Source organism: Chrysemys picta, chromosome 3 (assembly GCF_011386835.1).
Source record: "Chrysemys picta bellii isolate R12L10 chromosome 3, ASM1138683v2, whole genome shotgun sequence".
Classification (NCBI taxonomy): domain Eukaryota; kingdom Metazoa; phylum Chordata; order Testudines; family Emydidae; genus Chrysemys; species Chrysemys picta.
The window spans coordinates 79,158,381-79,177,683 of NC_088793.1; positions in this window are offsets into that span (position 1 = coordinate 79,158,381).

Below are 19,303 nucleotides of genomic sequence, written 5' to 3' on the forward strand. Positions count from 1 at the left end.
TTTGCTGTTAACCTTGTGTCTTTTGCTAATTCACCTATGGGATAAAACAAAAGAATTCACACTAGTGGTAAACCCTTTAAAGATGTGGAACATATTTGATTTGTGGAATAAGCTGTTATACATGCTGGGGATGGTGACAGGACAGCCCCACCAGCGTGTTACTTTACAGCCCATACCTGTAAAAAGCAGCAAAAGCATAACAGGCCTATGCTGCTGTGTAGAAGGGGAAACTGAGGCACACCGCCTCATGGCATTGGTGGCTAAATGCCAAGATACCTCCACGTTAATGAGTATTGCTGCCTGCATTCTGTTAGCAATACTACATCCCTACCTGTTTGCAAGCATCTGGGGACCAGGGACCCCAAAACGGGCTAGAACCCCCAGGAGTGACACCATATGGTTTCAAGGTACTGAAAGGAAGTGTGACCAGAAACAAACAGAAATTTTACAGGTACTGCCTCCGCCATGGACAGTGTCCAAGTCTCTGGCAGTAAGTTCAGGGGGAGGGTGTGACAGTGTACCCCATAAGGCTTTATGGGGAGGGGGTGCTTATAAATGTATGTATGACATAACTGGAATATGTTTTATGCTGCCTGTGCCATGTAACATATCTCCGTAAGGGTTGTGATCTACTATATCTATTCATCCTATTTGTACGTATATATCATTTTCTACTCAAGCTTAAGAATATGTGGTGTATGCTTGCATGATTTCTAAGTAAGCTTTGTGAGGCATTTGGTCAGCTTCTTTAGGAAGGAATTTGCCAGGTTAAGTACCTGATCAGGAGACACTTAGGGAACAATGCATCTTGGAATGCTCCAATCCACATGAGAAGTCTTCCTGGAGACATGCAAGATGCCATGTGGACAATGCAAAGACTGAGTCATGCAGGGGCATGTGACTTGCCCAGGTGACTCCAAAACTCCATCTTGGAGCTGGGCTTTGCAGAGGAGGGAGGTCTCCACCCACAAGAGAGAGTCTACTTAAACCTGTGGGAGACCCCTCCATTTTGTCTTCAGCTGGCTAAAGAAGGAGCCTCTCCACCCCCCCCAGGATACTTGAAGGAGACTGAAACAAAGGACAGTAACTACAGGGGGTGTGAGTGATTGCTGGACCCAGGCTAAAAGGAGATTAGCCTGTAGAAGGGAGCATTCTGGAACTGGTGAGGAAAGTATCTGTATTCAGTTTGTTTAGGCATAGATCTGCGCATTTTGTTTTATTTTGCTTGTGACTTACTTTGTTCTGTCTGTTACTACTTTGAACCACTTAAATCCTACTGTCTGTATTTAATAAAATCACTTTTTATTTAGTAAATTCACTCAGAGTATGTATTAATACCTGGGGGAGCAAACAACTGTGCATATCTCTCTATCAGTGTTATAGAGGGCGAACAATTTATGAGTTTGCCCTGTATAAGCTTTATACAGGGTAAAACGGATTTATCTGGGTTTAGACCCCATTGGGAGTTGGGCATCTGAGTGCTAAAGACAAGCGCGCTACTGCGAGCTGTTTTCAGATAAACTTGCAGCTTTGGGACAGGAGATTCAGACCCTGGATCTGTGTGTGGAGCCAAACAGGAGTGTCTGGCTCAGCAAGACTGGGTGCTGGAGTCCTGAGCTGGCAGGGAAAACAGAAGCAGAAGTAGTCTTGGCACATCGGGTGGCAGCTCCCAAGGGGGTTTCTGTGATCCAACCCGTCACAATTGGCCCAAACAATCTCTTTCTCAATTCCAGGGTAGGGTCATAGGATGGAAGGAGGGACTGAGAATAGTAGCTGAGGTATTTAGTTTACAAAGAAAGATTGTAGTAAAATCTTTCATTCCACAATAAACATGGGCTTTAAAATGTGATTTGCTTTTGCCTATGTGGAAAACATCAAATCAGACTTGAGAGTATTGTTTAGTATGTTGCCAGTATTGGTGTTTAGTCCCAGAACAATACCACAAAAGGCCAGTGAAAGCAGGCAGAGTTTCTACATGTGTAGTTGGTGGTTGAATGCCTGTGGTATGCTTGACAAGCCACAAAAACAGCAGGACCTCCCACAGGCATGTATAGAAAAAGGTCTAGAGCAGGGTTCCCTTCAGCCAAGGGCTATGCTACAGTATTTATTTCTTATTATGTTAGGTTCCAGAGGTCCAATTCAGGGTTGCAGCCCTGTTGTGCTAAGTGTTGTACACCCACAGAGGCAGACACAATCTTGGACAGCTTAGTCTGAGAGAAATGAGATATGAAGCCTACGGAGGTAAAGAGCAGAATATTTTTTATATACAATTATTGAATGTACATATATTTTAAAAAACATGATCAGTGGGTTTTATACTGCACCACCACTTTAGTATCTAAATGCTTGGTTCTACAGAGGAAGAAAACACCCTTAACTCAGTTCTGCTCTGAGCTATAGCTCTCTTCCAGGAGATCCTTCCTTGTTGACTTTTTAGCTGCCAGATATTATTTAAGTCCATCTCTATTCAGGACAGAACTTAAGCATGTTCTTAAGTGCTATCCTAAATAGTGATACTTTCCTGAATAGGGACCAGAGTATACTGTGGAGTATTGATTGATTTCCTAGAGCAGGCCCAAGTTTTATTTCAGTCAGGGAAAGTAGTTGCGATTCTTCCTTTAGTCAGAGTAAAAGAGTTTAACTCCTTACCGGACAACCTCTAGACAAGAACCAGTCACCATACTACTAAACAACACCAAGAGTCTGCTACCCTTTCTGCTTATGTTGAACATGCAATTAAGATACATTTTATAGAGAGAATGAGCACAGGAAATAAACTAAAAACAAATGTGGAAGTACACTTCCTTTCTTAATAGAAATACAACATAAAAACAAGAGACATTTGGGGACTAGGGAAAGCTCATTTATCCTGAACCACAAAGCTCTGTTGATTAAGATCTGCTCGCGTATTTGTTACCCTATAGTATTTTGTTGATGTTCAAGGTATCAGGAAGAGCGTTGCATGCAATATTCCAGAAAGGATCAATGTTCTTTTCATCCTACTTCCTTCTGCTTTAGTTTAGCATTTTGGTCCCCTAATTTTTAAAAGCACTCTTTAGCTGGCCTATCTCTGCTCCCATTGCAGTGAATGATAAAACTGACTTCAGTACTGAATGTTTTTGGATATCCAACCCTAGTTTTAGACCATCAGCGTTATCCCTCCAGCAACTACTGGCAACTCAGCCCCACCCTGTCTAGAAAGTAGGTTTTTACTGTTTATGGTCCTCTTACTTTCTTGGCAAAACAGCTGTTTGACTTTTGGCTGAGAAGAGGCTTTTCCTAATTACTGGCCCAGCCATTGTCTCTCTGTGTTTTACCCAAAGCTTATCTTATCAGCTTATCTCTGACTACTGTTTCATTTTCTGCTTCCTCTCCTTAACAATTTCTTTTGAGTTAACTCGATTCAGTCAGACACTAATATCAAACAGGTAAAATGAGGTGCCCATAACAGTTATTTTAAAAAAACAACAATTGATATTTCCCTTGTTTGCCACAGTTGGCTATTTGCAGTCCCCAGGAATCTCCCCTAAAGCTAATAAACCTTCTGCAAAGTTCTTTGATGGTAGATTAATATAACTGGAGTACACTTTTTCTGGGCAACTAAAGTTTTGCTCTCCTTTCTCCCCTTACAGCAAATCTGACTGTGATCAAAAGACTTCAATAATTACTCATTATTGATGGAACTATTGATACAGTAGTTGTAGCAAAACCCCAGGCAACTTATCAGCATGTATTGTAATGTGCATTCCACCACTGTATAGTTTTCCTTTTTTATGTAAATTAAATCAGCCAGATGTTTCCAACCTGTCTCAATTAAAGCTCAAGTTTTAATATTTGTATTTCAGCAAACTCATCCAGAAGACCCAATCAGGTGTCAGGGTCAACTAAATTAGGTATTGGATGGTGGATTTTATATTATTATATCCACCTCTGAAGTTCTTTTCAATAAGTGCCCAGAAACAGAGAAATGAGTGCGTTGTTAATTTGGAAAGTGCATCAACTGGGAAAACTTATTAGTTTTTTTCTGTTTTGACTGATGAATATTTCATATATATATATAAAACAGGGAATGCTGTTACCTGGGGTTTTGCTGAACCCGAAGCTCTCAGTAACTTTACTCTTGTTGATGCAAACAAAAGTGCTTTCACTCAAAGCTTCTACTTTATTCAGTCTGCGGCACTTACACACATCCGCAACAGGTTAGTAGAGCACCCAAAAATACCCCCAGATTCCCATTTATCCAGGGTCTTTGAGGAGGTCTCGAGTGGATAACTGTAGATGTCCAGTGGCCAGTTTTCTGTCTGCAGGGGAACTTGAGAGGTGTCGAAATATCCATCAAGCTCAGATTTCTTCCTCTTTTTATACCCAATTTGTTAGTATTACATAGCTTGTCCATTTAAAAAAACAAAAACCAAAAACACAACTCTGCTGAGCAGAAGCTAAGTTAAGTGTGGAGTATTCCAGCCTACAGTGTAGAATTTTCCATCATTTAACCAGCTGAATAGCAATAGTTTACTGTTGCCAGACTTTCCATCTTGCAAAACTGCATGCTTTGGAGAAAGCTCAGTTCAGGAGAGCAGAGGGTCATCTTTACTCCTCGTGGTCACTCACTTCTCCCCTCCCCTCCTGGCCTAAGTTGTGCTAAGGTTTCAGAAAGACCTTCTTTAGTTGCTTTCAGCAACAAGCATAACAATTGGTATTCCAGCTGCGGGCAAAGTTAACAAAATTTCCTTCTTACAAAGCCACTGGAATCAGCATGACCTATCAAAATGGGGTGTTGGGAGGAGGAAAACTTTTAAGCTCTTCCACTGTACTGTGTACATAAAAAGAGTTGCCTTCCTCCTACTTTCATGTAAAAATAGCTGAAAACTGTGAATACATTTTTATTTGATTCAGGTACATAACAGAATGAAGGCTAGACTGCAGGTATAACTTGTTGCTGAATTTGCACTTTCAGCTTCTGAACCTCTTACAGGCATACTAATAATTTATTTGACCACTTAAAAGCAGGTTTCTTCCAGTTGGAAAGGCAGGCAAACAGCTGTGTCTGCAGCTGATGTTATTGCTTCTCTTAGGGTGGAGAGGCTTTTATCCATGGTAGCTGGCTCAGTCCCCTGTTCAATTGAGTGCATCTCTTCCATAACCTTCAGACTCTCTGCCAGATCACGTCCTTTATCATTTCAGTGTTCCTCAAATAAAGTCCTCCTAGCAGAGATCCATTATTATTATTTTCTTTTTTGTAAGGAATAGTCTGATTATTTCTACTATGATGGGTTTTCAACTTTGTCAAGAGCTGAAATTTAAGCTCAGAGTCATTATCTTTTGTTTAATAATGTCAACGCGTTCACAAAGGTCAGATCATAACTATTCAGTAGGCCAATTAATTCCCCCAAATGACTGTTTCAGCTGCGTTGGCCATTGTCCCATCACAGCAGCATTCGTCACGCCCTGTCACAACAACAAAGAATGCCCCTTTATATATTCAAGTGAAAAACTTAAGTGTGGGATTTTCAAAAGTCCCCAAAGGACACAGATGTCCGACTCCAATTGAAAGCCAATAGAACTCGACATCTTTCTCCCTCAAGTGTTTTTGACAACCCCACCCTAAATGGATTATTGATTGGGTTATGGATTCTGAAAACTTTGCTCGCTGCCTGGACAGTATAAATAAGTATCAAATAGAGTTCCTTGTGCTCAAGAGAACCAACCACAACTTTAACCTTTTTCCTGGACAGCCTTGTATTACAATCATGGTTTCATCATGTGTTCATATAACTCAGATTTGGTAAATAGCAGAATGTTTAGAGCCTTATGAAACAGAGAGAATTTTAGTCCACCCCGTAGCCGAGTATCACCTCACTCAAATAAAGCAGTAGTGGCTTCTACATTTACATTCTCAGCTGGTAGATCAGGAATGAAATTATTATAGGGACCAAATGTCACCTCTATTCCCTCCATATTACGGTTGAGGCACATTGGTGAGGCATTCTGAAGAAAGCTTGTACTACTGCTGACCATGCTTCACCTGTTCATTACCATCTTCCCTGGTATCGATCAAGCACCTTTCATGTGTATTACACACCCTTAAAAAAAAGATGGAGGGGAGATAGAACCTCTGGGGAGTTGGTTCCCATTTACTGTAGCTGTATTTTTCACTTTCTATGCTTTCATTCTCCATTATATTTCTTAATATTCTTGAGGATTTGACAGTGGGCTGAGGAGTAAGACTTCATGCACAGGGTACAGCCCAAACCACAGTGGCAAGGTTAATAAATAAACCTAAGATGTCTAAGAAGTGAGCAAGGTCACTAAGGGGCACACACCTTTATTACCACTTGTGTAGGGAAAACCCTCTCAGATTGGCTGCTTGGGGAAAGCAGCCAATTAGGGCTGCTGCAGGAAGCAGGCAAAGCACTCCCACTCCATTTCTCACAGGAGGGGATGGGAAGGAAGGAGCAGAAAGAGCCCAGTAGCTCAGGGTGATCCGCTCCCTCCTTTCTTTCCCCTCCTGTGAGCAATTGGGAAGGGATAGTAACTCTGCTCCTCTTCCCTTGCCCCCCCCATCAATATCTGTAACATCTGGCCTGGGGAAGGGGAGAGGGAACCTGACTGCAGTCTGAGGAGCTGCGGGGGGAACAGAGGTGAGTCTGGTGATGGGTGGCTGAATTTATGGGGGGGACAGAGGAGGAGTTGAAGGGGACAGAATTGATGTGGGGACTGAGGGAATGGTTTGGAGGGTGGGCAGAATTAATTGCTAGGCAGGGGAAGAGGAAAGTGGTTTTGATGGGGAACCTCACTTTTGTCAGACACTGACCACTTGAAAATTTCAGCCAGTGCAGAACATGACTGCCCTCTTACTTGAAGGCACTTCTGTAGGAAGCATGTGTTTTACCAGCTGTCAACACTTTCAGTTCAAGGTGCTGAATTTGGGTGCAGTGATTTGGGTGATTTTGATCTAGAAACTGCTTTTACAGTTTGCATCTTGCATAGTTCAGAGACACCTCCTATCTCCTCTATTCACAATGCATTACCAGGGCATAAAATTAGCTTGATGTTTCTTTAGTAACAAGATGTGTTCATGACACATTGGTTTCTCTCACCACAATCACTAATTTTTTCTTTAAATCTAAATAGTCACATTATATTTGAATGTAAAAAGAAAAAAAAAACTTCTTAAAAGAACCAAAACTCTTTTCTTATGCTTGATAAACTATTCCAAAATCAGTAGTTCAGAAACACAGTACAACATTCCATAATGCACATTAAAATAAATAAACAGCAAGGTAATTGTTAAATTAAAATGTAAAATGAATCAAAGATATATAAAAAGCATTTGCCATGAAATAATATTTACTTTCTTCCTAATCTTCATAATATAAAAGGATATAAGAATATCAATATGTTATACCCCCATTACAAATGTACCTTGTCAATGAGTTGCTAGCAATTTCCTTCTGGAATGTGATTTTTTTTCCCTATGAAACTCAAAATTATTTCATTTCTTGGATTTGTTTGCTACCAGATAGTCCAATTTACTTCAGTTTACTATTTTCTTCCACTATTGTTAGTTTATCTGAGAATCACTGAAAAAGTATAGCACTCTTTACACACTACAATACATAGTAGGTTTGCACATTCCATAACAGTCTGAGTTTCTGGTATAAAAATTACTTTTGGAAAAAAGTTTTACACCATTGATTTAAATCATCTCTAGTCTGACATACTAATGGCCTTTATTAACCACTTTCTTGGCATTCCCTGCCATGTACAGGAAAGCTTTTAATATATATGTGGAAGTTTTCATTTTCAAATTATATAAATGCTGGCTCAATAATGTGCATTTCAAATAGACTCCATCATTAGTAAATATAAATAGGTTTTACCTACCATCAAGTCTTTGTGGTACTGAGATCAGAGATTTATATTTTGGTTTAAGCTTTTAGTTTTGTTTTAATGTCTTGGGCCAATACTGCCAGGTACTGGGGAACTGAAACTCTGTGACTTCAGTATTAGTTCATGGTACCAAGCACTGCAGTGCGCCAATATGCTTCTTAATCAGTTTAAAACTGAATTATACAAGCAATTGTAGTTTCTTTTTTATTATTACAGTTAACCCCAGACTTTAATTCCTGAGGTATTTGGCAATATATTTCTAAAGATGAAGGGGGCAGATTGTGTTTTAGAGCATATATTCTGAGTGGATACATAGGGACTGCACTGCACTGGAAGCCCTAGGAAGAATGCTGCTATGTCTTTGAGGACTTCATGCATGGACCTCCCTATGGAAAGGTACAATGTGTGTTCCCCCTACTTCCTGGGTCAGCTCCACTGGCTGGGGTGCAAAGGGGATTATGGCAATATCTCTGTCCCCACCTTGCCTGTCCTTTGGGAGCTAGGTGTCTTGCTCCTGGAGCAATATCTTTGCTCCTGACAGGAGCTGCAGTGGGGGAGGGGGAGTATAGGGGCACCAGAAGAAAAGGTTCATTTGCACCTTCACAGTCTTTGAGCACCCATCTGGTAATCTGAAATTTATTGTCATTATGAACATTTTGTGTATTAGCAAATGCAGGTAAGAATGCTGTGGTAAGAATATTTTGGAAGTGGCAAGCAAATTGTACATGGTGATATACATAAGGGCAATTGTTCAAAGAAGGGATTGATTGTTACAAAATCAATTGATAAATGTGAGTGCTTGTAGGATATTGTGATGCCTACCTGGTCACATTTTAGGCATGTGCAACCTGTTTTTTATTGCTATTAATGATATGTACAGCACCTGCAATGTGCTAGGTCCTTTAGACATATATAAAAACACTGTCCTTGTCCCAAGGAAGTTTGGCCTAGATCCTCAAAAGTATTTAGTGCCTAACTCCCATATATCTTAATAGGAGATACCTTTGAGGATCTGGACCTTACAGTCTAGGAAGATAAAGTCCAAATGCATGAAATGAGAGCAGAGGCAATAAAAAGCAGTGTGAATGAGTAGCAAACCTGGCAACTGTCTTGTCATTTTGAACACGTTTAAACATTTTGTCAATTGGGAACCTGCACCTACCATGTGCTAGTTCAGATGCACAATATCCCTGGTTCCTTTATTGATGAAGACAGGAATCTGACATTCACCCATTGTAATTTTCTCAATGCTTTTGTTCATGTAATCAAGATAAGACGGGTATTTGGGCTGCTGGCATCTGCTGCAGGATATTGAGCTGAATCCTAATTCTGCTTTCTTACAGAATCCCCCAACTTATCCTCAAGATTCATGAACATCAGAAACTTACAGCAACTGTGCTGTGGCAATTCCAGCCAGTGATTCCATGTTAACAGGCTTATCGAAAATCTACCTGGCCTGCCCATTTCATTTTGTTGTCTCTTTCCTATTTTGTTCAGGTTAGTTTGAGGCAGCAAGATGGGTAAGAGTATCCACGGGCTTTTTCTTTTTTGAAGACAAAAATATTTGTGATGCAAAGTTCTTCTTGGATTAAACACTTGAGTAGTTGCATGATTATCTGTCTTAAATGATATTGGTAGAAACCTAATATATAATATAAGTGACAACTCTGGGGAATATTTTAATATCTGCATTCTTGTACCACTGAGAGGAAATTTGGTACTGAAGGATAAAATACCATATTCTTTGCCTTAGAAGTAGTCTACGCCAGAAAGATTGTGCACAAGGCAATCTCTGTTGCCTGTTATTACAAAATGTAATTGTTTTCATTGTCTTTTTTTATCATTAAAGCAGGAGGCTAGTAGGCACAATAATCTGTTGTTGTTGTAGCTGAGTAACCTTCATTTCCAATCCACAGCATCTTTGGGGCATTTTAAACAAAAATATTACAACTTCTGCAAAATGACTGATCTGCTATCTCCAACACCACAGCCATGTTCCTAAATGTATAGCCAGAGATCTCAAATTGCATGGACTATGACCACATCAATTTGTATCGTCAGTTAAACCTTTCTCTACACACCATAATCGCAACAAATTCCAATTCTTCAGCTTTTATTAAAGAGCTTTAGGCAATTTTCTGCAACAGCTCTTCAATAATCTCATGACATGGCCCTTGAGGAACTGAAAGTAAGGGAGCTGTTGTCAAGATGGAAAACCTGCATCTAAAGGGACGAGCCAGTAACTAATCAAACTTCCCTTACCCCCATCACTAGCAGCTATGGTAAGGCATCACATATTATTACACACACAAAAAGAAGAAACCAAACTTTCAGCTGAAAGATTTCTAAGTGTCCTTCCTTCAGGGTCATTGTGAGGGTCAAGTTAACTTCTAAAGACCTCTTAAGTAGGAATACGAATCTGGAAATATACACTAGTCACCATTAAAAATCATGCTTTTGCCGCTGTCTGAAATTGGCATAATTTCTTCCCTCCCACCCCCCCATGTTTAGAACAGGAAGCATCTGTGATAGCTGTGTAATCCTGCTTGGTGTAGACTTTTGAGAGGAGTTAATTATATTAGAAAAATGGATAATTGATCAAAAGAGCCTGTTCACATGTTATGAATACTTCCTTGTTTATAGGGAATGCTTTCCATGCTGTTTTTTACAGTAAGCATATTTTCATAAGAAAAAAACAACATCACAGTCATAATCTTGGGTAAATTCATTGTGTTCTACATTTTGACACAAAGTAAACAGCGATAATTTGGGGGAGGATCAAATGCTCAGAAATAATTTATGGAAAAAATATTCACTCTTTATTGCTACAAGGCACGAAAATGGTGAAAAATATTCCAAAAAGAAATTTGTTGTGCCTATCTAGCACAAGCCACTGCTAGTACTAAATGGGTGGCAAGCTGAAATATACCCTTTTTAATGCATGCAATGATTATCTTTAAAAACATCACCAATTATATAAAATGTTGTTGTAGGCCCCATATGATGTTGTAGGCCCCTAAATGTATGAATATACTTTACTGATATGAGCAGTCTCACTAATTTTAGTGAGACTACTCATGTAATTAAAGTTATGCACATGCTTCAATCTTGGCAGGATTGTGCCCTTAGATAATTAACTAATGATATTACTGTTATTTCAGTGTTTGCAGTAGTCTAGGTATTCATCTAGTGGATATGGGGAATACTTCATATATTCATTTCTTCTAAGGCCAGAAATAACACTGAGTTTGATGGCTTGTATAACATAGTCCAAAAAGTCGCCTGATCATTTCTCCATGTAGCCCATAACTTCTGTTTGAGCTATTGCATATATTTTATAAATACATTCCAGTCTTGATTTAAAGACTTCAGGTGATGGAAAATCCATCACATTCCTAGGTAAAGTGTTACAATGGTTAATTATCCTCATAGTTAAAAAATTGAAACTGTATCTAGTCTGAATCTGTCTAGCTTCAGATTCCAAACAGTGGATCTCATTATGCCTTTTACTGCTAGTTTAAGGAGCTGCCTACTTTCAGAAACTTCTTCCCCCATGCAGGTACTTGTAGACTTCAAATATTATGATAACCTTTTCGATTTATGTAAAGGAAAATTGGCCAACTTTTAAGAGTGCTCACTGTAATGCAGAGGAAATATTTTCAAATGGTAAAGCCAAAAGGACTATGAGCATTTTTAGCCTACTTCCACTATAGCCATCTGTTATATTAGCTATTCCTTGGAGTAATCCTAGTGAATTATATAATTTCCATGATAAATTATAAACAAAGGCAACAAATCTGCAAATGCAGAAAATCCATGGATTCCAGATTAAGATATTATGTTCTACAGAATCTCACTTTTCATTAGGGATTCTGTTTTGGATTATTTATGCATGGATTGAAATATGTATTTTCAACTACAGGTTTAGATAAGTACTTTGGAAATCCTAAATAAATAAAATTAAAGGACCTTTTCCTCTCTTCCTACTTCACTGGTTATGATTAAGTGCAGTGAAATCTTGGCTGTTCTGCAGCTGGGAGGACTGAAAAACTGTACCACCAACAAAGGTGTGCTTTTTTTCTTATTTGTCTCAAGTGAAGTTTCCAGATCCTTGTCTGCACATTTAAATACTTACTTTTCTAAATTATTTTGGCCAAAAATAAATGCTCACCTCTAACAAATTGAAGACCTGGTTAAAGCTGGGTTAAATAATGAAAAAGTACATATTTACTACAGATTAATGGGGGGAAATTGCAAGTAATTACTTGCAATTATAATTATAATTTGAAAAATATTCATTTACCATCAATAATCATACATAATGATCAAAAATTAACCACAAATGGCCCAATTCCCCACACAGGTGCAGAGATCACTCTGAGCAGCACTGTTCTTTGAGAATGTCCCTGTTAGTTACATTGGGATTTACTTCGTGAAAAGTGGTGTTAACCCGGATAAAGGCAGCAGAATCTGGTCCAGGTAATTTATTTCTTGATGGGAATTCGTGCACAAGTAGGCATCTATAGTATTGGACCCTAAAGTTGCCCCTTACAGCCACTCATTGTGTAGTTCTACATGTTGCATTTCACATTTAGTGGTTTATATAAAGGGTCATTCCATCTTTCTCCCTCTCCATCTTTTGGAAAGTTGGGCACTTCTTCATTACATAATGTTCTTATAGCATGATGTGTAGCTAACAGGTAAGAATTCATAGAGGGAAGAGTGTACTTCATTTTTAATATTGGCGTTAAATTATTGTTGATCTCCAGTAGCGCCACTGGCATTTATGGCACTTTCCAGACATTTTGAAAGATGAGTACCTTGATTCTGATTCCACCTATTCTTATTGGTATAAATCAGAAATCTATATTTTGCAGTAAATTAGAGTTACACAAATATAAAAGTGCTGTGAAAGCACCCTCTTTGTGAATCAGAAATCAAGTGAACTGATCACAACAGCTTCCATTGCATCATGGTTGCTATCATTCATGAGCATATATGAAACACAACACAACACCATGAGACTAAACTGAACAATCAGATGTTACACAGTGGACATACAAGAAAACAAAGCATAATCAAATGGAAAACAGATATTTTTAAAAAAAAGATTAATCTCTTGTATGGAAATAGCAACATTTCCAAGTTAATAGAAAGGTTAAGAGTCCATTTGAGGGCTTCAGGAGATGCAGAGCACACATGGCAAGGTGGAAATTAAAAGATGGAAGACGTGTCCACAATGTGTCTGGTGATTTGGAGGTCTCTGCCTTCTCACTGTGGCAAATCCTCAATTTTTCCATTTGTGCATCTGGTGCATGTATGTTTCATGTAATGTCCTATGGTTGGTGGACATCCACGGTCTTTGGCAGAGCATGAAATCAGTTAATTTTATCGTAGGATCATTTGAGGTGTGTGTTTATGTCAGAGCCTTCCTGTTGCATCTGCCAGGTGTTTTCTGGGTTAAAGTTAGATGACAGAAGAGTATCTCCAGCTGCCAGAATGTCTGGTGGGACTTTAGGTGAGTAGGAGACAGGTGAAAAAGTTTGTCCTGGAGTGGGAACTTTTGTTTAGTAAGCTTTTTTTCTGCTCCCACAATGTAGTCATCTCTTGCCGGATGGTTGGAGGAAGGATGTTTGTGAAGAATAGAAGCAGAGAAGACTTCAGGGTGCCAATTACAAGTTTCATAGCCACATTTAGCTGGATATTGATGAGGTCTATGTGCTAGCTTCTTCCCCACACAGGTGCACAGCCCACTCAGCCATGGAATAAATTAAAACCAGCATTGCCATTCATAGTGTTCGAGCATCACAACACCATCTAGAACTGCTAGGTTTTGTATGATATTGCTATCTTTGGCTCACCAACTTCAGATATTGCTGATATGTAGGTAGCGGGGATTAGGATCATGATTTGATTGCCTTGTTGTGGAAGTTTATGTTCGGCATCATCTTAGCTTCAGAATTGCTGAGATGGAAAGCTGATGTCATTGGTTTTTGATGAATTTGGTTTGAGCCACTAGTACTGAAAGTAGTCTTGCATCCTTAAGTGTGTCTTCCGCTTCCTTGAGTACTGTGGCCTGTGTCGTTAGTGCCAGGTCAATCATCATAAATGAATTTGTGTCATGCTGTTTCCGGCAAATCACTTATATATAAGTTTAAAAAGAGACGGTGCTAGTACTGCTGGCAGTCCATTGTGCAGACTCAACTTTTTGCTAACTTGACTTCTGAAATGGACAAAAAGTTCTGTCCAAGAGCATTGACATAATAAGTTTAAATGTCTGGTGTCAGCAGTAGGCCCTAGTGCCAGACAGTGTCAAAGGCAGATGACAAGTCAATAAAAGTTGTGGCCATGTAATCAGTGCAAGCTGTTGGTCACAGCAGCTTCACCATGCCCAGCAACCTGCCTGTTCTGAGGGGGATTGCTGTCTCCAGAATGGGGATTCAGTCTTGCCAGGATCATGCACTCCACTAATTTGTATGTTGTACAGAAGAGGGATATAGAGCTATAGCTTTTGGGGTAATCTGGCAACTTTACAGGTTTTAAATGTCAAAGACTTTTGATCATCTCCAAACTGTTGGGAGTTTGATAAACTTTCATAGGTAGTGCTGCCATCCAGTTGTGCCTTCTCAGCCCAAGATATTTAAGCATGTTTGGAAGGATGCCATCAATGTCAACTGTTTTCTTCTGATTTAATAGCAGAGAGGGCAGCATTGATCTCATGAGGGATTGACAGAGAACTTGACAAAAGGGAAATCAGTGTGCAGGATTCCTTACAAGCTGTTTTCACCTCTCTTTTAGTTTGTTAGCTTATAGTTTTCTTTGAATTTCTTAGTAGGAGACTGGCAATGCTGTTAGAAGTGACTTTTGGTATTTGTGTGTGTGTGATGATGCCACTCCACCCAGGTCCTGCAGAAGGGCCCATGCTTTATGGGCCAGAGCATGAGGTCTGTGGCCTCCACTGTCTCTGTCCATCATTGTTTTAGAAAAAAACTGTTTGTTTTTAAATTGAATTAAAACTTTGAAAACATTGGAAACTTTTCATGAGAACATTCAGCTTTTGGAAATAATGGCTAAATTTTTGATTGATTTTTGTAACTTTCATGGGGAAAAACCACCCAGCTCTACTCAATAAGCAATGCCATGAGTTGTCCAGATTTCCCCCCACTTTCAAACATGTACAACAAGCAATTCTCCCACTACAAGCAAGCCATGGGTAAAAAGAAATGGTGGGAGAGTATAGGAATCAAATTAACACTTTCCCCATCTCCCTTCTTCTCGATAGAATGGCTCTTCATTAACCAAACATCTTCTAAACTGCAAAAGAATTTGGTCAAGGTTAGGAGCTGAAGAATCTTAGTGCTTATTCCAACTCACATTGGCTTCAATATACGTCAGATCAGGATTCCAGTGTGTGTAGCTTCTTTTATTATTTTTTAGAACCAGTGTGCTTTGACCCAGGAATATTTCAAGGCTAGTGTGAATGGTAGAACATTGTATAACCCAAGTAATACCTACCTGTATTTCTTCCCATTATTTATGCCATTGTTCCTGGAAGTGCCATATATGGCTTGCAATCTGATAATGGCAATCTATATTGGCCCAGTGCTGTGATTTTTTTTTTAAATAGTATTTCGCTCCACAGGCTATTCTTGGAAGAGTATCACAATGTCTCTATTATTAAACTCCCAAATATTATCATAGCTTTCTCTCTTATTTTTTAGATACGAATAGGATCCCTAAACCATAATAAAGAAACATAAGATACTTACACTGTTCCATTTCCAGCAAGTATCTTCCTCGGTTTTTATAGCGACTTCAGCCTCAAGTCACATCTTTCATGACCACTCCCCCTCATTAACTATTAATATTCACCACCCCAATCCCTTACTTATATGGGATCGATAGCCATAACTTGGGATATAGAACTCTGCATATAACTTGCTACACATCTAATTTCTCCTATGGGGTTGAGTATTTTATTTGCTGGCCATGTAATAGTTAAGTAATTTTTACCAGTGTTGTGGGAAACAATGGGAGGGGGACAGACAATAATTATTTAATGACAATAGATATTGATATGCAAAATGTTAAAGCTTTGCAAAACACTAAAACACAAAATGTCAACATCACTATGTCAAAATGTAAAAAGTAAATATCCCTCAATCAAACTATAATAATTATAAAGCAGCATTTTTCTTACTTTGCCTACCTCTGTGCATTCAAAACAAACCACCATATTTATACACTTGGCAGAATTCAATTTTTATTTGTTATAATTTTGCTGGATAATATTGACAATTATTTGTAAGCATTTTTTAATTGTATTCATTTAAATTTTCACAGTTGGAAAAAATCAGAAACCCAGAATTTTGTCCAATGACATCTGCTCTTTTCTGTAATGTTTGTATGCTCAGCAAATGTAATGACACTGAAATAAAATGAAAAGATAAATGTTGAAGTATTAAACTCTTTTTATTCAACTAAAATCTACCAGTTTTTCAGGGATCTGTTTAACGCTTGGCTTCTCTACCTGCAGTGCAAAGCACTAAGGGGGTATATGGCTCCCCCTTATTCCCCTGCATAGGCACCCTGCATTGCAGTGAAGAAAGCAGCCATAAGCCACTTCTCAACCTCCTGTGGAGATGGGCAGAGAGTAGGCAAATTGGTGCCAAGAGTGGGTGGAGCTTTGATTCCATCCTATCCCCCACAACATACCAGACAGTTCAACTGTGCTGATGTGGAGAGGGAAGCAATCTGCACCGATAAAGGGTTGGTGCAGATTACTTGCTCCCTGGAGCAAAGGATAATCAGGTCACAATTGTACAGTTTTTGGTCTGCCCTGGGACAGCACAACTATTATATTATATCTATAAGAGTTTACTTGGACTGAATATTTAAAATAATATATAATATTTATATTATATATTATTATATTATTATATATTATTATGTTGGGGAAGTGCAACTGCACAGAGGGTAGTGGCAAATCCAGTCTAACTTTAGCAAGCATTATGCTACCTTTCCACATTTATGCAATCTCAGCCTATTTTCTATTACTTTTCTTTTCATTGATTATACATTCATCAAATGACACTTACCCAATTCAACTAAATCATGTGGCTTCAATATAGAAAAAGATGGGGAGGAAGTGGTACAGTAGAGACAGAATGGAGAGAGCAAGTCTACAAGTATCAGGTAACTGCCCTATTTTAATAATGTTAAGTTTCTTCTCAGTCCAGAGAAGAAAGGCAGACTGTGTCAAATTTAAAAGAAAATCAATTTTCTTAAAGCTGAATAAAGCCATTTTAAATATTCAGTCCAAGTAAACTCTTATAGATAAGATTTCAAAACCTTATCAAGTTACTGAGTTGAAACATATTAACAAAATGATATATTAACTCCTAAAGCTAAGGTTGATTAAAGCTGTTTTACCATTAAATAATTTTCTCATATTAAGAGGACTTCAAAAAAAGGGAGCAGTTAAATTATGTGCTTTTGTCATTATTGGTAATTACAGTACTGAACGGTTATTCATTTAGTAATATTGAGATAAAACAGTTCATTAATTCACATAAAGTTAGCATGCAATAATATGCACTGAGCAATCCATAGTTTTCACCCTTAAATTCTCATTCTGAGAGGAAAGAAAAGAAAAGAAAATATTTGAAGAATTGATTTTTGTATAAAGACCAGGAGTACTCCGTTCCCCTAATGTATGCTTAAGACAAATAAAAATCAGTTCGCTTTAGGTCTGTTCTTTCTCCTGGAAGACTCCAGACACAAATCAGTTAGAGTAATTGTTTTAACTCATGTTCATTTTCTAAAAAAAATACCATCCCATAAGTCCCTAAACTTCTGTAATTCTTTCTAAGGTGCCTAAGCTGACGATAAAATAACCATCTCCAGTTAAGGTATTAAGAGTGGATCACAATGGCACTTGAAAACAGGACTTAGGCCCATACAGGGTCCAGGCCCAAATGGCCACAAGTTGCTGCATAAATAGCAGCTCGGCTCATAGGAGAATGGGCAAATTTAAAAGACAAGTATACTCACTGCATATCTAATCCATTAATGCCACTGTAACGTTATTGACATGAATTGTGACTGTATAGATCATTGTTGCAACTAGGGTCCTATGGTTGCACCAGGTTTTGTACAGAGGAGGTCAAGTGGGGTGTCTATGGAAAGGTTGTAGTTTGCTGGTTATGATTATGCTGTCTGTATGAGTGTATCATTCTGTAGTTGAAGTTATGAATATTGTCTATGTACTTGTATCTCAACGTGTTTGATTCTAAGTAGCCTCAGTGAAGCATTTGGTTAGCTTCTTGAGAAAGGACTATTCTCAGTAAGTGCCCAATCAAGAAACACTTAACTATACAAATAAGCGATGGCCACATTAACACCACCCTATACCGAAAACCCACCGACCGCTACGCCTACCTTCATGCCTCCAGCTTCCACCCCGGTCACACCACACGATCCATCGTCTACAGCCAAGCATGAGGTACAATCGCATCTGCTCCAACCCCTCAGACAGAGACCAACACCTACAAGATCTTCACCAAGCATTCTCAAAACTACGATACCCACACAAGGAAATAAAGAAACAAATCAACAGAGCCAGACGTGTACCCAGAAGACTCCTGCTACAAGACAGGCCCAGAAGAGAAACCAACAGAACTCCACTGGCCATCACCTACAGTCCTCAGCTTAAACCTCTCCAACGCATCATCAGTGATCTACAACCCATCCTGGACAATGATCCCTCACTTTCACAGACCTTGGGAGGCAGGCCAGTCCTCGCCCACAGACAACCTGCCAACCTTAAGCATATTCTCACCAGCAACCACGCATCGCACCATAACAACTCTAACTCAGGAACCAACCCATGCAACAAACCTCGATGCCAACTCTGCCCACATATCTACACCAGCAACACCATCACTGGACCTAACCAGATCAGCTACAACATCACCGGCTCATTCACCTGCACGTCCACCAATGTTATATATGCCATCATCTGCCAGCAATGCCCCTCTGCTATGTACATTGGCCAAACTGGACAGTCACTACGCAAGAGGATAAATGGACACAAGTCAGATATCAGGAATGGCAATATACAAAAACCTGTAGGAGAACACTTCAACCTCCCTGGCCACACAATAGCAGATGTTAAGGTAGCCATCTTACAGCAAAAAAACTTCAGGACCAGACTCCAAAGAGAAACTGCTGAGCTTCAGTTCATCTGCAAATTTGACACCATCAGATCAGGATTAAACAAAGACTGTGAATGGCTATCCAACTACAGAAACAGTTTCTCCTCCCTTGGTGTTCACACCTCAACTGCTAGCAGAGCACCTCACCCTCCCTGATTGAACTAACCTCGTTATCTCCACACTGATATATACCT